Below are 19,474 nucleotides of genomic sequence, written 5' to 3' on the forward strand. Positions count from 1 at the left end.
ATTGCAGGGAGTAATAGTCTCGGATCAATCATGGTCTGATACAGCAATCTGCGTATTGCAGGGACAATAGTCTCGGATCAATCATGGTCTGGTACAGCAATCTGAGTATTGCAGGGACAATAGTCTCGGATCAATCATGGTCTGATACAGCAATCTGCGTATTGCTGGGACATTCGTCTCGGATCAATCATGGTCTGATACAGCAATCTGAGTATTGCAGGGAGTAATAATCTGAGTATTGCAGGGATAATAGTCCCGGATCAATCATGGTCTGATACAGCAATCTGAGTATTGCAGGGATAATAGTCTCGGATCAGTCATGGTCTGATACAGCAATCTGAGTATTGCAGGGATAATAGTCTCGGATCAATCATGGTCTGGTACAGCAATCTGAGTATTGCAGGGAGTAATAATCTTAGTATTGCAGGGATAATAGTCTCGGATGAACCATGGTCTGGTACATCAATCTGAGCATTGCAGGGATAATAGTCTCGGATCAATCATGGTCTGGTACAGCAATCTGAGTATTGCAGGGAGTAATAGTCTCGGATCAATCATGGTCTGGTATCGCAATCTGAGTATTGCAGGGAGTAATAGACTCGGATCAATCATGGTCTGATACAGCAATCTGAGTATTGCAGGGAGTAATAGTGTCGGATCAATCATGGTCTGGTACAGCAATCTGAGTATTGCAGTGAGTAATAGTTTCGGATCAAGCATGGTCTGGTACAGCAATCTGAGTATTGCAGGGAGTAATATTCTCAGCTCAATCATGGTCTGGTACAGCAATCTGAGTATTGCAGGGAGTAATAGTCTCGGATCAATCATGGTCTGATGTAGCAATCTGAGTATTGCCGAGAGTAATAGTCTCGGATCAATCTTGGTCTGGTACAGCAATCTGAGTATTGCAGGGAGTAATAATCTGAGTATTGCAGGGATAATAGTCCCGGATCAATCATGGTCTGATACAGCAATCTGAGTATTGTAGGGATAATAGTCTGGGATCAATCATGGTCTGGTACAGCAATCGGAGTATTGCAGGGAGTAATAGTCTGGGATGAATCATGGTCTGGTACAGCAATCTGAGTACTGCAGGGAATAATAGTCTCAGATCAACCCTGGTCTGATACAACAATCTGAGTATTGCAGAGATTACTAGTCTCTGATCAACCATGGTCTGATACAGCAATCTGAGTATTGCAGGGAGTAATAGTCTCGGATCAACCATGGTCTGATACAGCAATCTGAGTATTGCAGAGAGTAATAGTCTCGGATGAACCATGGTGTGATACAGCAATCTGAGTATTGCAGGGAGTAATAGTCTGAGTATTGCAGGGATAATAGTCGCGGATCAATCATGGTCTGGTACAGCAATCTGAGTATTGCAGGGAGTAATAGTCTCGGATCAACCATGGTCTAATACAGCAATCTGAGTATTGCAGGGAGTAATAGTCTCGGATCAACCATGGTCTGATACCGCAATCTGAGTATTGCAGGGAGTAATAGTCTCGGATCAACCATTGTCTGATACAGCAATCTGAGTATTGCAGGGAGTAATATTCTCGGATCAATCATGGTCTGGTACCGCAATCTGAGTATTGCAGGGAGTAATAGTCTCGGATCAATCATGGTCTGATACAGCAATCTGCGTATTGCAGGGACAATAGTCTCGGATCAATCATGGTCTGGTACAGCAATCTGAGTATTGCAGGGACAATAGTCTCGGATCAATCATGGTCTGATACAGCAATCTGAGTATTGCAGGGACTAATAGTCTCGGATCAACCATGGTCTGATACATTAATCTGATTATTGCAGGGAGTAATACTCTGAGTATTGCAGGGATAATAGTCTCGGATCAACCATGGTCTGGTACATCAATCTGAGCATTGCAGGGATAATAGTCTCGGATCAATCATGGTCTGGTACAGCAATCTGAGTATTGCAGGGAGTAATAGTCTCGGATCAATCATGGTCTGGTACCGCAATCTGAGTATTGCAGGGAGTAATAGTCTCGGATCAACCATTGTCTGATACAGCAATCTGAGTATTGCAGGGACTAATAGTCTCGGATCAACCATGGTCTGATACATTAATCTGATTATTGCAGGGAGTAATACTCTGAGTATTGCGGGGATAATAGTCTCGGATCAACCATGGTCTGGTACATCAATCTGAGCATTGCAGGGATAATAGTCTCGGATCAATCATGGTCTGGTACAGCAATCTGAGTATTGCAGGGAGTAATAGTCTCGGATCAATCATGGTCTGGTACCGCAATCTGAGTATTGCAGGGAGTAATAGTCTCGGATCAATCATGGTCTGATACAGCAATCTGCGTATTGCAGGGACAATAGTCTCGGATCAATCATGGTCTGGTACAGCAATCTGAGTATTGCAGGGACAATAGTCTCGGATCAATCATGGTCTGATACAGCAATCTGCGTATTGCTGGGACATTCGTCTCGGATCAATCATGGTCTGATACAGCAATCTGAGTATTGCAGGGAGTAATAATCTGAGTATTGCAGGGATAATAGTCCCGGATCAATCATGGTCTGATACAGCAATCTGAGTATTGCAGGGATAATAGTCTCGGATCAGTCATGGTCTGATACAGCAATCTGAGTATTGCAGGGATAATAGTCTCGGATCAATCATGGTCTGGTACAGCAATCTGAGTATTGCAGGGAGTAATAATCTTAGTATTGCAGGGATAATAGTCTCGGATGAACCATGGTCTGGTACATCAATCTGAGCATTGCAGGGATAATAGTCTCGGATCAATCATGGTCTGGTACAGCAATCTGAGTATTGCAGGGAGTAATAGTCTCGGATCAATCATGGTCTGGTATCGCAATCTGAGTATTGCAGGGAGTAATAGTCTCGGATCAATCATGGTCTGGTACAGCAATCTGAGTATTGCAGGGAGTAATAGTCTGGGATCAATCATGGTCTGATACAGCAATCTGCGTATTGCAGGGACAATAGTCTCGGATCAATCATGGTCTGGTACAGCAATCTGAGTATTGCAGGGATCATAGTCTCGGATCAATCATGGTCTGATACAGCAATCTGCGTATTGCTGGGGCATTCGTCTCGGATCAATCATGGTCTGATACAGCAATCTGAGTATTGCAGGGAGTAATAATCTGAGTATTGCAGGGATAATAGTCCCGGATCAATCTTGGTCTGATACAGCAATCTGAGTATTGCATGGATAATAGTCTCGGATCAATCATGGTCTGATACAGCAATCTGAGTATTGCAGGGATAATAGTCTCGGATCAATCATGGTCTGGTACAGCAATCTGTGTATTGCAGGGAGTAATAATCTTAGTATTGCAGGGATAATAGTCTCGGATCAATCATGGTCTGGTACAGCAATCTGAGCATTGCAGGGATAATAGTCTCGGATTAATCATGGTCTGGTACAGCAATCTGAGCATCGCAGGGAGTAATAGTCTCGGATCAATCATGGTCTGGTACAGCAATCTGAGTATTGCAGGGAGTATTAGTTTCGGATCAATCATGGTCTGGTACAGCAATCTGAGTATTACAGGGAGTAATATTCTCAGATCAATCATGGTCTGGTACAGCAATCTGAGTATTGCAGGTAGTATTAGTCTCGGATCAACCATGGTCTGATACAGCAATCTGAGTATTGCAGAGAGTAATAGTCTCGGATCAATCATGGTCTAGTACAGCAATCTGAGTATTGCAGGGAGTAATAATCTGAGAATTGCAGGGATAATAGTCCCGGATCAATCATGGTCTGATACAGCAATCCGAGTATTGCAGGGATAAGAGTCTCGGATCAATCATGGTCTGATACAGCAATCTGAGTATTGCAGAGAGTAATAGGCTCGGATCAGTCATGGTCTGGTACAGCAATCTGAGTATTGCAGGGAGTAATCGTCTCGGATCAACCATGGTCTGATACAGCAATCTAAGTATTGCAGGGAGTAATAGTCTCGGATGAACCATGATCAGGTACAGCAATCTGAGTATTGCAGCGAGTAATAGTCTCTGATCGACCATGGTCTGATACAGCAATTTGAGTATTGCAGGGAGTAATAGTCTCGGATCAATCATGGTCTGATACAGCAATCTGAGTATTGCAGGGAGTAATAGTCTCGGATTAATCATGGTGTGATACAGCAATCTGAGTATTGCAGGAAGTAATAATCTGAGGATTGCAGGGAGTAATAGTCTCGGATCAATCATGGGGTGGTACAGCAATCTGAGTATTGCAGGGAGTAATAGTCTCGGATCAATCATGGTCTGATACAGCAATCTGAGTATTGCAGGGATAATAGTCCCGGATCAATCATGGTCTGATACAGCAATCTGAGTATTGCAGGGATAATAGTCTCGGATCAATCATGGTCTGATACAGCAATCTCAGTATTGCAGGGATAATAGTCTCGGATAAATCACGGTCTGGTACAGCAATCTGAGTATTGCAGGGAGTAATATTCTCGGATCAATCATGGTCTGGTACAGCAACATGAGTATTGCAGGGATAATAGTCTCGGATCAATCATGGTCTGGTACAGCAATCGGAGTATTGCAGGGAATAATAGTCTCGGATCAATCATGGTCTGGTACAGCAATCTGAGTATTGCATGGAGTAATAATCTGAGTATTGCAGGGATAATACTCTCGGATCAATCATGGTGTGATACAGCAATCTGAGTATTGCAGGGATAATAGTTTCTGATCAATCATGGTCTGGTACAGCAATCTTAGAATTGCAGGGAATAATAGTCTCAGATCAACCATGGTCTGACACAGCAATCTGAGTATTGTAGAGAGTAATAGTCTCGGATCAACCATGGTCTGATACAGCAATCTGAGTATTGCAGGGAGTAATAGTCTCGGATCAACCATGGTCTGATACAGCAATCTGAGTATTGCAGAGAGTAATAGTCTCGGATCAATCATGGTTTGGTACAGCAATCTGAGTGTTGCAGGGAGTAATAGTCTCGGATCAACCATGGTCTGATACAGCAATCTGAGTATTGCAGGGAGTAATAGTCTCGGATGAACCATGATCTGATACAGCAATCTGAGTATTGCAGGGAGTAATAGTCTCGGATCGACCATGGTCTGATACAGCAATTTGAGTATTGCAGGGAGTAATAGTCTCGGATCAATCATGGTCTGATACAGCAATCTGAGTATTGCAGGGATTAATATTCTCAGATCAATAATGGTCTGGTACAGCAACCTGAGTATTGCAGGGAGTAATAGTCTCGGATCAACCATGGTCTGATACAGCAATCTGAGTATTGCAGAGAGTAATAGTCTCGGATCAATCATGGTCTGGTACAGCAATCTGAGTATTTCAGGGAGTAATAGTCTCGGATCAACCATGGTCTGATACAGCAATCTGAGTATTGCAGGGAGTAATAGTCTCGGATCAATCATGGTCTGATACAGCAATCTGAGCATTGCAGAGAGTAATAATCTGAGTATTGCAGGGATAATAGTCCCGGATCAATCATGGTCTGATACAGCAATCTGAGTATTGCAGGGATAATAGTCTCGGATCAATCATGGTCTGATACAGCAATCTGAGTATTGCAGGCGTAATAGTCTCGGATCAATCATGGTCTGGTACAGCAATCTGAGTATTGCAGGGAGTAATAATCAGAGTATTGCAGGGATAATAGTCTCGGATCAATCATGGTCTGGTACAGCAATCTGAGCATTGCAGGGATAATAGTCTCGGATCAATCATGGTCTGGAACAGCAATCTGAGTATTGCAGGGAGTAATAGACTCGGATCAATCATGGTCTGATACAGCAATCTGAGTATTGCAGGGAGTAATAGTGTCGGATCAATCATGGTCTTGTACAGCAATCTGAGTATTGCAGTGAGTAATAGTTTCGGATCAAGCATGGTCTGGTACAGCAATCTGAGTATTGCAGGGAGTAATATTCTCAGCTCAATCATGGTCTGGTACAGCAATCTGAGTATTGCAGGGAGTAATAGTCTAGAATCAATCATGGTCTGATGTAGCAATCTGAGTATTGCAGAGAGTAATAGTCTCGGATCAATCTTGGTCTGGTACAGCAATCTGAGTATTGCAGGGAGTAATAATCTGAGTATTGCAGGGATAATAGTCCCGGATCAATCATGGTCTGATACAGCAATCTGAGTATTGTAGGGATAATAGTCCCGGATCAATCATGGTCTGGTACAGCAATCTGAGTATTGCAGGGATAATAGTCTGGGATCAATCATGGTCTGGTACAGCAATCGGAGTATTGCAGGGAGTAATAGTCTGGGATGAATCATGGTCTGGTTCAGCAATCTGAGTATTGCAGGGAATAATAGTCTCAGATCAACCCTGGTCTGATACAACAATCTGAGTATTGAAGAGATTAATAGTCTCTGATCAACCATGGTCTGATACAGCAATCTGAGTATTGCAGGGAGTAATAGTCTCGGATAAACCATGGTCTGATACAGCAATCTGAGTAATGCAGAGAGTAATAGTCTCGGATGAACCATGGTGTGATACAGCAATCTGAGTATTGTAGGGAGTAATAGTCTCGGATCAACCATGGTCTGATACATTAATCTGATTATTGCAGGGAGTAATACTCTGAGTATTGCAGGGATAATAGTCTCGGATCAACCATGGTCTGGTACATCAATCTGAGCATTGCAGGGATAATAGTCTCGGATCAATCATGGTCTGGTACAGCAATCTGAGTATTGCAGGGAGTAATAGTCTCGGATCAATCATGGTCTGGTACCGCAATCTGAGTATTGCAGGGAGTAATATTCTCGGATCAATCATGGTCTGGTACAGCAATCTGAGTATTGCAGGGAGTAATAGTCTCGGATCAATCATGGTCTGATACAGCAATCTGCGTATTGCAGGGACAATAGTCTCGGATCAATCATGGTCTGGTACAGCAATCTGAGTATTGCAGGGATAATAGTCTCGGATCAATCATGGTCTGATACAGCAATCTGCGTATTGCTGGGACATTCGTCTCGGATCAATCATGGTCTGATACAGCAATCTGAGTATTGCAGGGAGTAATAATCTGAGTATTGCAGGGATAATAGTCCCCGATCAATCATGGTCTGATACAGCAATCTGAGTATTGCAGGGATAATAGTCTCGGATCAATCATGGTCTGATACAGCAATCTGAGTATTGCAGGGATAATAGTCTCGGATCAATCATGATCTGGTACAGCAATCTGAGTATTGCATGGAGTAATAATCTGAGTATTGCAGGGATAATACTCTCGGATCAATCATGGTGTGATACAGCAATCTGAGTATTGCAGGGAATAATAGTCTCAGATCAACCATGGTCTGACACAGCAATCTGAGTATTGTAGAGAGTAATAGTCTCGGATCAACCATGGTCTGATACAGCAATCTGAGTATTGCAGGGAGTAATAGTCTCGGATCAACCATGGTCTGATACAGCAATCTGAGTATTGCAGAGAGTAATAGTCTCGGATCAATCATGGTTTGGTACAGCAATCTGAGTATTGCATGGAGTAATAATCTGAGTATTGCAGGGATAATACTCTCGGATCAATCATGGTGTGATACAGCAATCTGAGTATTGCAGGGATAATAGTTTCTGATCAATCATGGTCTGGTACAGCAATCTTAGAATTGCAGGGAATAATAGTCTCAGATCAACCATGGTCTGACACAGCAATCTGAGTATTGTAGAGAGTAATAGTCTCGGATCAACCATGGTCTGATACAGCAATCTGAGTATTGCAGGGAGTAATAGTCTCGGATCAACCATGGTCTGATACAGCAATCTGAGTATTGCAGAGAGTAATAGTCTCGGATCAATCATGGTTTGGTACAGCAATCTGAGTGTTGCAGGGAGTAATAGTCTCGGATCAACCATGGTCTGATACAGCAATCTGAGTATTGCAGGGAGTAATAGTCTCGGATCAACCATGGTCTGATACATTAATCTGATTATTGCAGGGAGTAATACTCTGAGTATTGCAGGGATAATAGTCTCGGATCAACCATGGTCTGGTACATCAATCTGAGCATTGCAGGGATAATAGTCTCGGATCAATCATGGTCTGGTACAGCAATCTGAGTATTGCAGGGAGTAATAGTCTCGGATCAATCATGGTCTGGTACCGCAATCTGAGTATTGCAGGGAGTAATAGTCTCGGATCAATCATGGTCTGATACAGCAATCTGCGTATTGCAGGGACAATAGTCTCGGATCAATCATGGTCTGGTACAGCAATCTGAGTATTGCAGGGACAATAGTCTCGGATCAATCATGGTCTGATACAGCAATCTGCGTATTGCTGGGACATTCGTCTCGGATCAATCATGGTCTGATACAGCAATCTGAGTATTGCAGGGAGTAATAATCTGAGTATTGCAGGGATAATAGTCCCGGATCAATCATGGTCTGATACAGCAATCTGAGTATTGCAGGGATAATAGTCTCGGATCAATCATGGTCTGATACAGCAATCTGAGTATTGCAGGGATAATAGTCTCGGATCAATCATGGTCTGGTACAGCAATCTGAGTATTGCAGGGAGTAATAATCTTAGTATTGCAGGGATAATAGTCTCGGATGAACCATGGTCTGGTACATCAATCTGAGCATTGCAGGGATAATAGTCTCGGATCAATCATGGTCTGGTACAGCAATCTGAGTATTGCAGGGAGTAATAGTCTCGGATCAATCATGGTCTGGTATCGCAATCTGAGTATTGCAGGGAGTAATAGTCTCGGATCAATCATGGTCTGGTACAGCAATCTGAGTATTGCAGGGAGTAATAGTCTCGGATCAATCATGGTCTGATACAGCAATCTGCGTATTGCAGGGACAATAGTCTCGGATCAATCATGGTCTGGTACAGCAATCTGAGTATTGCAGGGATCATAGTCTCGGATCAATCATGGTCTGATACAGCAATCTGCGTATTGCTGGGGCATTCGTCTCGGATCAATCATGGTCTGATACAGCAATCTGAGTATTGCAGGGAGTAATAATCTGAGTATTGCAGGGATAATAGTCCCGGATCAATCATGGTCTGATACAGCAATCTGAGTATTGCATGGATAATAGTCTCGGATCAATCATGGTCTGATACAGCAATCTGAGTATTGCAGGGATAATAGTCTCGGATCAATCATGGTCTGGTACAGCAATCTGTGTATTGCAGGGAGTAATAATCTTAGTATTGCAGGGATAATAGTCTCGGATCAATCATGGTCTGGTACAGCAATCTGAGCATTGCAGGGATAATAGTCTCGGATTAATCATGGTCTGGTACAGCAATCTGAGCATCGCAGGGAGTAATAGTCTCGGATCAATCATGGTCTGGTACAGCAATCTGAGTATTGCAGGGAGTATTAGTTTCGGATCAATCATGGTCTGGTACAGCAATCTGAGTATTACAGGGAGTAATATTCTCAGATCAATCATGGTCTGGTACAGCAATCTGAGTATTGCAGGTAGTATTAGTCTCGGATCAACCATGGTCTGATACAGCAATCTGAGTATTGCAGAGAGTAATAGTCTCGGATCAATCATGGTCTAGTACAGCAATCTGAGTATTTCAGGTAGTAATAATCTGAGAATTGCAGGGATAATAGTCCCGGATCAATCATGGTCTGATACAGCAATCCGAGTATTGCAGGGATAAGGGTCTCGGATCAATCATGGTCTGATACAGCAATCTGAGTATTGCAGAGAGTAATAGGCTCGGATCAGTCATGGTCTGGTACAGCAATCTGAGTATTGCAGGGAGTAATCGTCTCGGATCAACCATGGTCTGATACAGCAATCTAAGTATTGCAGGGAGTAATAGTCTCGGATGAACCATGATCAGGTACAGCAATCTGAGTATTGCAGCGAGTAATAGTCTCTGATCGACCATGGTCTGATACAGCAATTTGAGTATTGCAGGGAGTAATAGTCTCGGATCAATCATGGTCTGATACAGCAATCTGAGTATTGCAGGGAGTAATAGTCTCGGATTAATCATGGTGTGATACAGCAATCTGAGTATTGCAGGAAGTAATAATCTGAGGATTGCAGGGAGTAATAGTCTCGGATCAATCATGGGGTGGTACAGCAATCTGAGTATTGCAGGGAGTAATAGTCTCGGATCAATCATGGTCTGATACAGCAATCTGAGTATTGCAGGGATAATAGTCCCGGATCAATCATGGTCTGATACAGCAATCTGAGTATTGCAGGGATAATAGTCTCGGATCAATCATGGTCTGATACAGCAATCTCAGTATTGCAGGGATAATAGTCTCGGATAAATCACGGTCTGGTACAGCAATCTGAGTATTGCAGGGAGTAATATTCTCGGATCAATCATGGTCTGGTACAGCAACATGAGTATTGCAGGGATAATAGTCTCGGATCAATCATGGTCTGGTACAGCAATCGGAGTATTGCAGGGAATAATAGTCTCGGATCAATCATGGTCTGGTACAGCAATCTGAGTATTGCATGGAGTAATAATCTGAGTATTGCAGGGATAATACTCTCGGATCAATCATGGTGTGATACAGCAATCTGAGTATTGCAGGGATAATAGTTTCTGATCAATCATGGTCTGGTACAGCAATCTTAGAATTGCAGGGAATAATAGTCTCAGATCAACCATGGTCTGACACAGCAATCTGAGTATTGTAGAGAGTAATAGTCTCGGATCAACCATGGTCTGATACAGCAATCTGAGTATTGCAGGGAGTAATAGTCTCGGATCAACCATGGTCTGATACAGCAATCTGAGTATTGCAGAGAGTAATAGTCTCGGATCAATCATGGTTTGGTACAGCAATCTGAGTGTTGCAGGGAGTAATAGTCTCGGATCAACCATGGTCTGATACAGCAATCTGAGTATTGCAGGGAGTAATAGTCTCGGATGAACCATGATCTGATACAGCAATCTGAGTATTGCAGGGAGTAATAGTCTCGGATCGACCATGGTCTGATACAGCAATTTGAGTATTGCAGGGAGTAATAGTCTCGGATCAATCATGGTCTGATACAGCAATCTGAGTATTGCAGGGATTAATATTCTCAGATCAATAATGGTCTGGTACAGCAACCTGAGTATTGCAGGGAGTAATAGTCTCGGATCAATCATGATCTGGTACAGCAATCTGAGTATTGCATGGAGTAATAATCTGAGTATTGCAGGATAATACTCTCGGATCAATCATGGTGTGATACAGCAATCTGAGTATTGCAGGGATAATAGTTTCTGATCAATCATGGTCTGGTACAGCAATCTTAGAATTGCAGGGAATAATAGTCTCAGATCAACCATGGTCTGACACAGCAATCTGAGTATTGTAGAGAGTAATAGTCTCGGATCAACCATGGTCTGATACAGCAATCTGAGTATTGCAGGGAGTAATAGTCTCGGATCAACCATGGTCTGATACAGCAATCTGAGTATTGCAGAGAGTAATAGTCTCGGATCAATCATGGTTTTGTACAGCAATCTGAGTATTGCATGGAGTAATAATCTGAGTATTGCAGGGATAATACTCTCGGATCAATCATGGTGTGATACAGCAATCTGAGTATTGCAGGGATAATAGTTTCTGATCAATCATGGTCTGGTACAGCAATCTTAGAATTGCAGGGAATAATAGTCTCAGATCAACCATGGTCTGACACAGCAATCTGAGTATTGTAGAGAGTAATAGTCTCGGATCAACCATGGTCTGATACAGCAATCTGAGTATTGCAGGGAGTAATAGTCTCGGATCAACCATGGTCTGATACAGCAATCTGAGTATTGCAGAGAGTAATAGTCTCGGATCAATCATGGTTTGGTACAGCAATCTGAGTGTTGCAGGGAGTAATAGTAATAGTCTCGGATCAACCATGGTCTGATACATTAATCTGATTATTGCAGGGGAGTAATACTCTGAGTATTGCAGGGATAATAGTCTCGGATCAACCATGGTCTGGTACATCAAATCTGAGCATTGCAGGGATAATAGTCTCGGATCAATCATGGTCTGGTACAGCAATCTGAGTATTGCAGGGAGTAATAGTCTCGGATCAATCATGGTCTGGTACCGCAATCTGAGTATTGCAGGGAGTAATAGTCTCGGATCAATCATGGTCTGATACAGCAATCTGCGTATTGCAGGGACAATAGTCCTCGGATCAATCATGGTCTGGTACAGCAATCTGAGTATTGCAGGGACAATAGTCTCGGATCAATCATGGTCTGATACAGCAATCTGCGTAATTGCTGGGACATTCGTCTCGGATCAATCATGGTCTGATACAGCAATCTGAGTATTGCAGGGGAGTAATAATCTGAGTATTGCAGGGATAATAGTCCCGGATCAATCATGGTCTGATACAGCAATCTGAGTATTGCAGGGATAATAGTCTCGGATCAATCATGGTCTGATACAGCAATCTGAGTATTGCAGGGTAAATAGTCTCGGATCAATCATGGTCTGGTACAGCAATCTGAGTATTGCAGGGAGTAATAATACTTAGTATTGCAGGGATAATAGTCTCGGATGAACCATGGGTCTGGTACATCAATCTGAGCATTGCAGGGATAATAGTCTCGGATCAATCATGGTTCTGGTACAGCAATCTGAGTATTGCAGGGAGTAATAGTCTCGGATCAATCATGGTCTGGCTATCGCAATCTGAGTATTGCAGGGAGTAATAGTCTCGGATCAATCATGGTCTGGTACAGCAATCTGAGTATTGCAGGGAGTAATAGTCTCGGATCAATCATGGTCTGATACAGCAATCTGCGTAGTGCAGGGACAATAGTCTCGGATCAATCATGGTCTGGTACAGCAATCTGAGTATTGCAGGGATCATAGTCTCGGATCAATCATCGGTCTGATACAGCAATCTGCGTATTGCTGGGGCATTCGTCTCGGATCAATCATGGTCTGATACAGCAATCTGAGTATTGCATGGGAGTAATAATCTGAGTATTGCAGGGATAATAGTCCCGGATCAATCATGGTCCTGATACAGCAATCTGAGTATTGCATGGATAATAGTCTCGGATCAATCATGGTCTGGATACAGCAATCTGAGTATTGCAGGGATAATAGTCTCGGATCAATCATGGTCTGGTACAGCAATCTGTGTATTGCAGGGAGTAATAATCTTAGTATTGCAGGGATAATAGTCCTCGGATCAATCATGGTCTGGTACAGCAATCTGAGCATTGCAGGGATAATAGTCTCGGATTAATCATGGTCTCGGTACAGCAATCTGAGCATCGCAGGGAGTAATAGTCTCGGATCAATCATGGTCTGGTACAGCAATCTGAGTATTGCAGGGAGTATTAGTTTCGGATCAATCATGGTCTGGTACAGCAATCTGAGTATTACAGGGAGTACTTTTCTCAGATCAATCATGGTCTGGTACAGCAATCTGAGTATTGCAGGTAGTATTAGTCTCGGATCAACCATGGTCTGATACAGCAATCTGAGTATTGCAGAGAGTAATAGTCTCGGATCAATCATGGTCTAGTACAGCAATCTGAGTATTGCAGGGAGTAATAATCTGAGAATTGCAGGGATAATAGTCCCGGATCAATCTTGTCTGATACAGCAATCCGAGTATTGCAGGGATAAGGGTCTCGGATCAATCATGGTCTGATACAGCAATCTGAGTATTGCAGAGAGTAATAGGCTCGGATCAGTCTTGGTCCTGGTACAAGCAATCTGAGTATTGCAGGGAGTAATCGTCTCGAGGAATCAACCATGGTCTGATACAGCAATCTAAGTATTGCAGGGAGTAATAGTCTCGGATGAACCTTGATCAGGTACAGCAATCTGAGTATTGCAGCGAGTAATAGTCTCTGATCGACCATGGTCTGATACAGCATTTTTGAGTATTGCAGGGAGTAATAGTCTCGGATCAATCATGGTCTGATACAGCAATCTGAGTATTGCAGGGAGTAATAGTCTCGGATTAAATCATGGTGTGATACAGCAATCTGAGTATTGCAGGAAGTATTAATCTGAGGATTGCAGGGAGTAATAGTCTCGGATCAATCATGGGGTGGCTACAGCAATCTGAGTATTGCAGGGAGTAATAGTCTCGGATCAATCATGGTCTGATACAGCAATCTGAGTATTGCAGGGATAATAGTCCCGGATCAATCATGGTCTCGGATACAGCAATCTGAGTATTGCAGGGGATAATAGTCTCGGATCAATCACGGTCTGGTACAGCAATCTGAGTATTGCAGGGAGTAATATTCTCGGATCAATCATGGTCTGGTACAGCAACATGAGTATTGCAGGGATAATAGTCTCGGATCAATCATGGTCTGGTACAGCAATCGGAGTATTGCAGGGAATAATAGTCTCGGATCAATCATGGTCTGGTACAGCAATCTGAGTATTGCATGGAGTAATAATCTGAGTATTGCAGGGATAAATACTCTCGGATCAATCATGGTGTGATACAGCAATCTGAGTATTGCAGGGATAATAGTTTCTGATCAATCATGGTCTGGTACAGTCAATCTTAGAATTGCAGGGAATAATAGTCTCAGATCAACCATGGTCTGACACACGCAATCTGAGTATTGTAGAGAGTAATAGTCTCGGATCAACCATGGTCTGATACAGCAATCTGAGTATTGCAGGGAGTAATAGTCTCGGATCACCATGGGTCTGATACAGCAATCTGAGTATTGCAGAGAGTAATAGTCTCGGATCAATCATGGTTTGGTACAGCAATCTGAGTGTTTGCAGGGAGTAATAGTCTCGGATCAACCATGGTCTGATACAGCAATCTGAGTATTGCAGGGGAGTAATAGTCTCAGGATGAACCATGATCTGATACAGCAATCTGAGTATTGCAGGGAGTAATAGTCTCGGATCGACCATGGTCTGATACAGCAATTTGAGTATTGCAGGGAGTAATAGTCTCGGATCAATCATGGTCTGATACAGCAATCTGAGTATTGCAGGGATTAATATTCTCAGATCAATAGATGGTCTGGTACAGCAACCTGAGTATTGCAGGGAGTAATAGTCTCGGATCAACATGGTCTGATACAGCAATCTGAGTATTGCAGAGAGTAATAGTCTCGGATCAATCATGGTCTGGTACAGCAATCTGAGTATTTCAGGGAGTAATAGTCTCGGATCAACCATGGTCTGATACAGCAATCTGAGTATGCAGGGAGTAATAGTCTCGGATCAATCATGGTCTGATACAGCAATCTGAGCATTGCAGAGAGTAATAATCTGAGTATTGCAGGGATAATAGTCCCGGATCATCAATCATGGTCTGATACAGCAATCTGAGTATTGCAGGGATAATAGTCTCGGATCAATCATGGTCTGATACAGCAATCTGAGTATTGCAGGCGTAATAGTCTCGGATCAATCATGGTCTGGTACAGCAATCTGAGTATTGCAGGGAGTAATAATCAGAGTATTGCAGGGATAATAGTCTCGGATCAATCATGGTCTGGTACAGCAATCTGAGCATTGCAGGGATAATAGTCTCGGATCAATCATGGTCTGGAACAGCAATCTGAGTATTGCAGGGAGTAATAGACTCGGATCAATCATGGTCTGATACAGCAATCTGAGTATTGCAGGGAGTAATAGTGTCGGATCAATCATGGTCTTGTACAGCAATCTGAGTATTGCAGTGAGTAATAGTTTCGGATCAAGCATGGTCTGGTACAGCAATCTGAGTATTGCAGGGAGTAATATTCTCAGCTCAATCATGGTCTGGTACAGCAATCTGAGTATTGCAGGGAGTAATAGTCTAGAATCAATCATGGTCTGATGTAGCAATCTGAGTATTGCAGAGAGTAATAGTCTCGGATCAATCTTGGTCTGGTACAGCAATCTGAGTATTGCAGGGAGTAATAATCTGAGTATTGCAGGGATAATAGTCCCGGATCAATCATGGTCTGATACAGCAATCTGAGTATTGTAGGGATAATAGTCCCGGATCAATCATGGTCTGGTACAGCAATCTGAGTATTGCAGTGATAATAGTCTGGGATCAATCATGGTCTGGTACAGCAATCGGAGTATTGCAGGGAGTAATAGTCTGGGATGAATCATGGTCTGGTTCAGCAATCTGAGTATTGCAGGGAATAATGGTCTCAGATCAACCCTGGTCTGATACAACAATCTGAGTATTGAAGAGATTAATAGTCTCTGATCAACCATGGTCTGATACAGCAATCTGAGTATTGCAGGGAGTAATAGTCTCGGATAAACCATGGTCTGATACAGCAATCTGAGTATTGCAGAGAGTAATAGTCTCGGATGAACCATGGTGTGATACAGCAATCTGAGTATTGTAGGGAGTAATAGTCTCGGATCAACCATGGTCTGATACATTAATCTGATTATTGCAGGGAGTAATACTCTGAGTATTGCAGGGATAATAGTCTCGGATCAACCATGGTCTGGTACATCAATCTGAGCATTGCAGGGATAATAGTCTCGGATCAATCATGGTCTGGTACAGCAATCTGAGTATTGCAGGGAGTAATAGTCTCGGATCAATCATGGTCTGGTACCGCAATCTGAGTATTGCAGGGAGTAATATTCTCGGATCAATCATGGTCTGGTACAGCAATCTGAGTATTGCAGGGAGTAATAGTCTCGGATAAATCATGGTCTGATACAGCAATCTGCGTATTGCAGGGACAATAGTCTCGGATCAATCATGGTCTGGTACAGCAATCTGAGTATTGCAGGGATAATAGTCTCGGATCAATCATGGTCTGATACAGCAATCTGCGTATTGCTGGGACATTCGTCTCGGATCAATCATGGTCTGATACAGCAATCTGAGTATTGCAGGGAGTAATAATCTGAGTATTGCAGGGATAATAGTCCCCGATCAATCATGGTCTGATACAGCAATCTGAGTATTGCAGGGATAATAGTCTCGGATCAATCATGGTCTGATACAGCAATCTGAGTATTGCAGGGATAATAGTCTCGGATCAATCATGGTCTGGTACAGCAATCTGAGAATTGCATGGAGTAATAATCTGAGTATTGCAGGGATAATACTCTCGGATCAATCATGGTGTGATACAGCAATCTGAGTATTGCAGGGATAATAGTTTCTGATCAATCATGGTCTGGTACAGCAATCTTAGAATTGCAGGGAATAATAGTCTCAGATCAACCATGGTCTGACACAGCAATCTGAGTATTGTAGAGAGTAATAGTCTCGGATCAACCATGGTCTGATACAGCAATCTGAGTATTGCAGGGAGTAATAGTCTCGGATCAACCATGGTCTGATACAGCAATCTGAGTATTGCAGAGAGTAATAGTCTCGGATCAATCATGGTTTGGTACAGCAATCTGAGTATTGCATGGAGTAATAATCTGAGTATTGCAGGGATAATACTCTCGGATCAATCATGGTGTGATACAGCAATCTGAGTATTGCAGGGATAATAGTTTCTGATCAATCATGGTCTGGTACAGCAATCTTAGAATTGCAGGGAATAATAGTCTCAGATCAACCATGGTCTGACACAGCAATCTGAGTATTGTAGAGAGTAATAGTCTCGGATCAACCATGGTCTGATACAGCAATCTGAGTATTGCAGGGAGTAATAGTCTCGGATCAACCATGGTCTGATACAGCAATCTGAGTATTGCAGAGAGTAATAGTCTCGGATCAATCATGGTTTGGTACAGCAATCTGAGTGTTGCAGGGAGTAATAGTCTCGGATCAACCATGGTCTGATACAGCAATCTGAGTATTGCAGGGAGTAATAGTCTCGGATGAACCATGATCTGATACAGCAATCTGAGTATTGCAGGGAGTAATAGTCTCGGATCGACCATAGTCTGATACAGCAATTTGAGTATTGCAGGGAGTAATAGTCTCGGATCAATCATGGTCTGATACAGCAATCTGAGTATTGCAGGGATTAATATTCTCATTTCAATAATGGTCTGGTACAGCAACCTGAGTATTGCAGGGAGTAATAGTCTCGGATCAACCATGGTCTGATACAGCAATCTGAGTATTGCAGAGAGTAATAGTCTCGGATCAATCATGGTCTGGTACAGCAATCTGAGTATTTCAGGGAGTAATAGTCTCGGATCAACCATGGTCTGATACAGCAATCTGAGTATTGCAGGGAGTAATAGTCTCGGATCAATCATGGTCTGATACAGCAATCTGAGCATTGCAGAGAGTAATAATCTGAGTATTGCAGGGATAATAGTCCCGGATCAATCATGGTCTGATACAGCAATCTGAGTATTGCAGGGATAATAGTCTCGGATCAATCATGGTCTGATACAGCAATCTGAGTATTGCAGGCATAATAGTCTCGGATCAATCATGGTCTGGTACAGCAATCTGAGTATTGCAGGGAGTAATAATCAGAGTATTGCAGGGATAATAGTCTCGGATCAATCATGGTCTGGTACAGCAATCTGAGCATTGCAGGGAGTAATAGTCTAGAATCAATCATGGTCTGATGTAGCAATCTGAGTATTGCAGAGAGTAATAGTCTCGGATCAATCTTGGTCTGGTACAGCAATCTGAGTATTGCAGGGAGTAATAATCTGAGTATTGCAGGGATAATAGTCCCGGATCAATCATGGTCTGATACAGCAATCTGAGTATTGTAGGGATAATAGTCCCGGATCAATCATGGTCTGGTACAGCAATCTGAGTATTGCAGGGATAATAGTCTGGGATCAATCATGGTCTGGTACAGCAATCGGAGTATTGCAGGGAGTATTAGTCTGGGATGAATCATGGTCTGGTACAGCAATCTGAGTATTGCAGGGAATAATAGTCTCAGATCAACCCTGGTCTGATACAACAATCTGAGTATTGAAGAGATTAATAGTCTCTGATCAACCATGGTCTGATACAGCAATCTGAGTATTGCAGAGAGTAATAGTCTCGGATGAACCATGGTGTGATACAGCAATCTGAGTATTGCAGGGAGTAATAGACTCGGATCGACCATGGTCTGATACAGCAATTTGAGTATTGCAGGGAGTAATAGTCTCGGATCAACCATGGTCTGATACAGCAATCTGAGTATTGCAGGGAGTAATAGTCTCGGATCAACCATTGTCTGATACAGCAATCTGAGTATTGTAGGGAGTAATAGTCTCGGATCAACCATGGTCTGATACATTAATCTGATTATTGCAGGGAGTAATACTCTGAGTATTGCAGGGATAATAGTCTCGGATCAACCATGGTCTGGTACATCAATCTGAGCATTGCAGGGATAATAGTCTCGGATCAATCATGGTCTGGTACAGCAATCTGAGTATTGCAGGGAGTAATAGTCTCGGATCAATCATGGTCTGGTACCGCAATCTGAGTATTGCAGGGAGTAATATTCTCGGATCAATCATGGTCTGGTACAGCAATCTGAGTATTGCAGGGAGTAATAGTCTCGGATCAATCATGGTCTGATACAG

The sequence above is a fragment of the Mobula birostris genome, chromosome 9 (genome assembly GCF_030028105.1).
Source record: "Mobula birostris isolate sMobBir1 chromosome 9, sMobBir1.hap1, whole genome shotgun sequence".
Taxonomy (NCBI): Eukaryota; Metazoa; Chordata; class Chondrichthyes; order Myliobatiformes; family Myliobatidae; genus Mobula; species Mobula birostris.